We start from the raw sequence: 6,503 nt of genomic DNA on the forward strand, positions 1-6,503 counted from the left end.
TTGCCAGCCCGCTCAGAGATGTGTATAAGAGACAGATGTATATGTTGAAACAATATATTTTTTATGTTACAATATATTTGAAAAATGAACATTTTTTTTTAGATAGAAAACATTTTTATTTAAAATATTGTTTATGTTATGACACATTTTGTGCATTAAAAGAATTTAAAATATTTTATTCATACGTTAATATCATTAAAATATTTTGATTAAAAAAACAATGTATTTCCATTATAACAGCATGATTATGTAATTAAAAAATTGTGTATCATTTATAATTTCGAATATTTACCTTCATGCTAAGATATTCTCCGGCAAAGCAAATGACAAAAGCTTCAATCATAATAACGAAATAACCAGAAATAGTTTTCACTAATACGAAAATCCCAGTATTGTTTTGAATAGACTAATTTAAGAAATTATAAAAAGAAAAATTTATACTTGTAATATCAATCGTTCATGTATTACAATACTTACAATTATGATAATAAATCCAAAACAGCAAATAACTAACGTATTCCAAACAACTTGCATCAATGCTATGAAGGAAAAGAGTGTTTCGATGTTCTTGGAAATTGAAATAATTTTATTATGCCTTTCAATCAGTATTCCAAATAAAGACACGGAAGATTCATGCAGAGTACTTTTAGAAACATTTTTCAATTCATGACACATTATATCAATTTGACCGCTTATATGAAGGACCTAAAATATACTTACATTTTTTTTACAAAAAATCTTAATTATTATATTTAAAAGAGATTTTTTAAAATAAAATTTATTTTAAATACAATAACACGATAAAAATATTATTATTAAAATTATTAAAATTAAAATTATTATTATTAAATAATGTATTCAAATATAAAAAATTTTTGTACAAATGTAAATGTAAAATTTTTCTAACGTTGGCATTAATATGTTAAAATATTTCACATATCGTCATAAAAATATGTCGTCTAAAATAAAATTCTACAATGTAAAGAAATATTTTAATGTGATAATGCTCACGACTATGTGTTACAAATTAATCGGTTATATAATAAATCATAAAAAATAAAAATATACAAATATGCTTTACCAAAGTCAAGATTAATCCATTTAGAATTGAGATTGTGCATGAATGTATTGTCACATGTAAGATTAACGTTACAAAGAGAAACTCAAACGTCGGCGATTGTTGAGTTTCAAACGGAAATTGTATCTTTATAGGTAGCTGCCTTAAAGTGTTGTTATGGTCGTCGGTTAGAAATACAAAATGAATTACGTAGTCGCCTAAGAGGTAAAGCACCGCAACAATCGCATTAAAACTCAACAAAATATTAGAGATAAAATGTGATATGTTCGCTTTAATTGTCATCATATATAAATGCTTATCAATATTGATGCACTCGCGCCAGTCATTATCCATAACAGCCAGGATTTTATGAAAAACTCTGCAATTTGTTTCTTCAATTTGTTATATGTTTCACACAGACATACATTATTTGTTTTCTTTTTTTTCAGACAATTCAAGTTCAGATTTAAATAATAGCATTAAGCCACTTCCGGTCAGAGAGAATCGGATCAACGACAAATGGGTACGAAACTGAGGGTGAATCATGTTTCTCGAAATACAGTTACAGAACGAAGTTGAACATTATTAAGTATATATCTTACCGACGATGTACCCACAGACTGGTCCATTTAAATATAGTCAAACTGTAATCTAGAGCGACAATCAGACCGTCGACGAGATTTGACAATTCGCTGATCTTCAAGTGGTCGAATATGTACACATATTGGAAGTACTGTATAATCAGCATGCTCAACATAAAACTCAGCCAATGAATGGCGGCCGAGTACGAATCGTCCGGCCACATGCCGAGAAATTGAAGGCCAACTTTCAGCGCTGGGCTAAAACTAGATCTGATTATCATTTGTACGATACTTGTACAATAATTTCGAAAAACGTGAGAAAATGGAGATCAGTTTCGGCACATTTGTTCGGTACTCTAGTTGAGAGGGAAATGTGAGCGCACCGTCCGTTTCTCCACGTGCATCCCCACACGGTGCGTCCCCACCTCATAAGTGGATATGGATCAATCGCTATTATACGTACGCACAGCACGACGTTAAGACGAGACAGAGAGCTCATAATTTTAACATACCATAATTTCATAAACAGCCTGCATCAACATGACGTGTACTCGAATCGTGAAATAACAAAGATATTGTATGGCTAAGATGACGCAAAAAAAAAAAAGAATCGCTCACTACACGGTAGTTACTTTTTTCTATAATTTTTTTTGTGAAACGCAACATCATAGACAAGAAATAAATGTTCAGATGTCTACCATATTTCCTACCATTTACGAAAATCATTAAATGCACGATAATGATACACATTCTAAGGAAACGGAAATAAATTATATTCGTGCAATTAAACTTCTTGTCTGTAAAAAAATATGATAAGGGAAAAACAACAGAACTCTCTGGATATGAAGTTACTACTAATTTACTTTAATAATTCAGAAAGTGTTTCAGAATGTGCAAAATTTTCGTATACGACTGACTTTAGAAAGAAAAAACTGCAATTAAAGACATTATGAACATTTAGTTACAAATTATCCAATAAAATATACAAAACACAATTCTGTAATATCTTATCTCATATGCAATTCTGTAATAAAAAGTCAACGATCCAAACGATCAATGCAGCCTACATGATAATGCAAGCTTATTTTTTTTGAATAAAAATGAATACGTAATATGAACAATACACAACACACACAAAATGATTTATATTTACGTTAATAATTTTTTTGTTAAATGCAATTTAAATTTGTGTAATTTATTAATAGTTAATAAATAACAGTCACATATCATTAATTTACTAAAAATAAAAATTTAAGTCCTAATTTATTATAAATGTATTTAACTTGTATTAATTTAACTTATATATTAACTACGTTATAATTTCAGCAAATAAATACCGCGCATTCTTGTTAATATTTTAATACATAACGATCAAAACGGATACATACAATGCTGACGTCGTCATAATCTAAAATATACAAATTAAGAAATTAAATTAAATCTACAAATTATAGTGTCTAAAAGAATATGTATCGCAGCAGATATCAAAATTAAAAAAGCAAAATAAAATCAATAATTAAATGTTCAAAAAGTTTAAAAATTTACACTTGTAAAAATCTCGAATGACATATCTATCATTTTTCCAGTTGTTATTGCGAGTTGCATATTTTTGATCTTATTATTATAAATAATATAATACTCTGATTTAACGGCATATTATATCAACGTTCCGTATGTTACACTAGCAATTAATTTACCCTAAAAATAATGCAAATATAGCGGCTCTTTTATAGGCTCATTTTATAACTTATTTTCATCTATTAAATTTGCTTGAAAAGGAAAAATTTTTCTATTAATATTATATTAAATATATTATATTAAATTATTATATTAAATTAAAACTATAGTTTTCAAAAATTTTAATTTTCATAATAATTTATCAATTGACACACATTTTATAATTTTAGATATCTTTCTTCAAAACAGAGATATGTTGTCATTACTTTTAAAAATATTATATATGTTTGTAAAAGAAAGACTTTTTCTAAAATAAAAAAGACGCTTTTATTTGTAATCGCTTTAATCATTTTAATCAATATTTTATATCAAAAGATATTGCAATATGTTTATCAGAAGACAATGTTATATCTCATTATAATTATGTGCTTAAAAAATTGTATATTTACTATTAACCACTTATGCTTACCTTGTAATTAAGATATTCCTTGGTAAAACAAATAATGAAAACTTCCGTCATTACTGCAAGGTAAACAAAAATAGTTTTTATTATCACAAAAACATCAGTTTTATTATGAATCGACTAGTTTAATGAACAACAAAAATAAAAATAAATAGAATACATTAATCATTGCACATTTATTGCAGTACTTACAATTACGATGACAAATCCTAGATAGCAAATATAACTAAGATATTTCAAACAACTTGCGTCATCGACTTGCATGAATGCGATAAAAGAGAAGAGATGCTCAGAAAATGAAATGACTCTTTTATGCCTCTCGACCAGCATTCCCAATGATGACATGAAAGATCCATGAAGAAAAATGTTCTTGGAAATATTTTTAAACTCTTGACATATTATATCAATTTTTCCACTTGCGTGTACTTAACACCTAAAATGTACTTCAATTTTCGCAAAAATGGCATTTATTGCATATAAAAAAATTTGTTATTAAAAATTAAAAATTAATATAAAGATACATAGGTATAATAATAGCGCCTGATGTATTGAATTTATATTAATTGATTTGTAAAATACATTGAATACTGACGTTAATTAGAGTTACTGTAAAATCTTTAATACAGAAATGCAACATGTATTTGTACGTGTTATGTCATATAAAACAAAATTCTGCAAATTGTTTAGTTCAAAATTTTCATGCAACAACGTTTACGCTTACAAGTTTGTGTAAATCTGTAACATAAAAATTAATATAAATTGAAAATAGCAAATGTATAATATAAATTACCAAAGTAAAGATCAATCCATTGAGAATAGCGATTGTCCATACTTGTAACATCGCATGTAAAAATATTATCACAGCGATAAATTCAAATATCGGCGATTGTTGAATTTTAAATGAAAATTTTTATAGGAAGCGTACAGTATCATTGTAGCTGCCGTATAGTATCAGTATAATTTTTAATTAAAAATACGAAATGAATTATGTAGTCGCCTAAGAGATAAAGTGCTGCAACAATCGCATTAAAATTCAATAAAGTGTTAAAGAAGAAATATATTAGCAATATATTAGCTTTGATCATCATCATATACAAATGCTGATTGATGTTGATGCTCACGCCAGTCATTATCCATATCCGTCAAAATTTCATGAAGGATACTGCAATACGTTACTTTAATACGTTCGTCATTTTAATTAGATGTTACATATAAAAGATATTTCTTTTTATTTTCTTTGATAAGTCAACTGTTGTGCACTTCAATTGAATTAAAATGTATACAATGATATTAAGATACTTCCTGTTAGAGAAAATCGGATCAAGAATGTATATTAGGAAATTGAAGAACGAAGAATTTCTCAAACATGGTAATTCAACAAAATTAAAATATATTACATAGTTCATACATTACATTACCTTACCGACAATGTGTCCACGGAGTAGCCAATTTAAGAAATGACAATCTGTAATCCAGAGTCACGATCAAACAATCAACAAGATTTGATAACTTACTGATTTGCAAGTAATTAAATATATACAAATATTGGAAGTACTGTATAATAAGTATGCTCAACGTAAAACTCAATCAGTAAATGATGGAATACGACACACTCGGCCAAAAGCCGAATAATCGAAGGCCAAATTTCAGTGCTGGATCGACGGTACTTATGATCATTTGCCAAAAATTTTAGAAGTTTTGAGAAAATATTAATTATTTTCAGCATATTTGTTCGGTACTCGAGTTGAGAAGGAAATGAGAGTGCAGCCGTTTCTCCAAGTGCATTCCTACATTGTGTGTCCTCACTCATGTGAATATGGATCAATCGCTATTACACGTTGCGTATAATAATAAGTTGAGGCAAAAACATTATATATACCATAATTCTATGAACAGGTTGGTAATATGTTTTTTGTCCACAATTGTAACATAACAAAGATGTTATACGGTAACAGGAAAGAAACAGTTCAAACGTTATTTTTCTTGTATCTCTGTCTCTTTGGCAACGCAAATTTATCGGTAAGAAACAAATGTCTACGTTTCCCGAAAATCATTAAAAACATAGCCAAGCGATGATAATTACACGTCAGGTATTCTCAAAAAACAAAATTAAATTGTATTTGTGTAGCTGAATAATTTTTTTAAAGAAATGAAAGCAGGGAGAACAACAGAATTTTCTGATTGATCCAAATAGCGTAATGATAAGTAATTTTTTCTAATAATTTAGGAAATTTTATTATGCAAAACTCTCTCATAAAGGAAATTTTATAAAAGCAAAAAATGTTTTTATTTGAAAATTTTATAAAAATTAGTCGCAAGTACATATAATGAAATAAATGCGTACGACTCTCCATTGAAGAATCAATGCTCGACGTATTGCACATGTACATATTGCTTTTAAGTAAGAATATATTAATATAAAATAATTTATTTAAATAATTTATTAAATTAAATTACATTTAATATTAAAAATTTAGTATAAATGCAAATAATTTTTTCCTTTTTTAATATTATATTAATATATTCTTACTTAAAAGCAATATGTACATGTGCAATACGTTAAGCATTGATTCTTCAATAGAGAATCATACGCATTCATTTCATTATATGTATTTGCAACTAATTTTTATAATATCTCCAAATGAAAAAATTGTTTGCTCTTATTAGTAATTACTCACATTATAAATAAGACAGTTGTTAAAAATTTATATCTTAATTAATTGTA

This window comes from Wasmannia auropunctata, unplaced genomic scaffold (genome assembly GCF_000956235.1).
Source record: "Wasmannia auropunctata unplaced genomic scaffold, wasmannia.A_1.0 LD335989.1, whole genome shotgun sequence".
In the NCBI taxonomy this organism is placed as follows: Eukaryota; Metazoa; Arthropoda; class Insecta; order Hymenoptera; family Formicidae; genus Wasmannia; species Wasmannia auropunctata.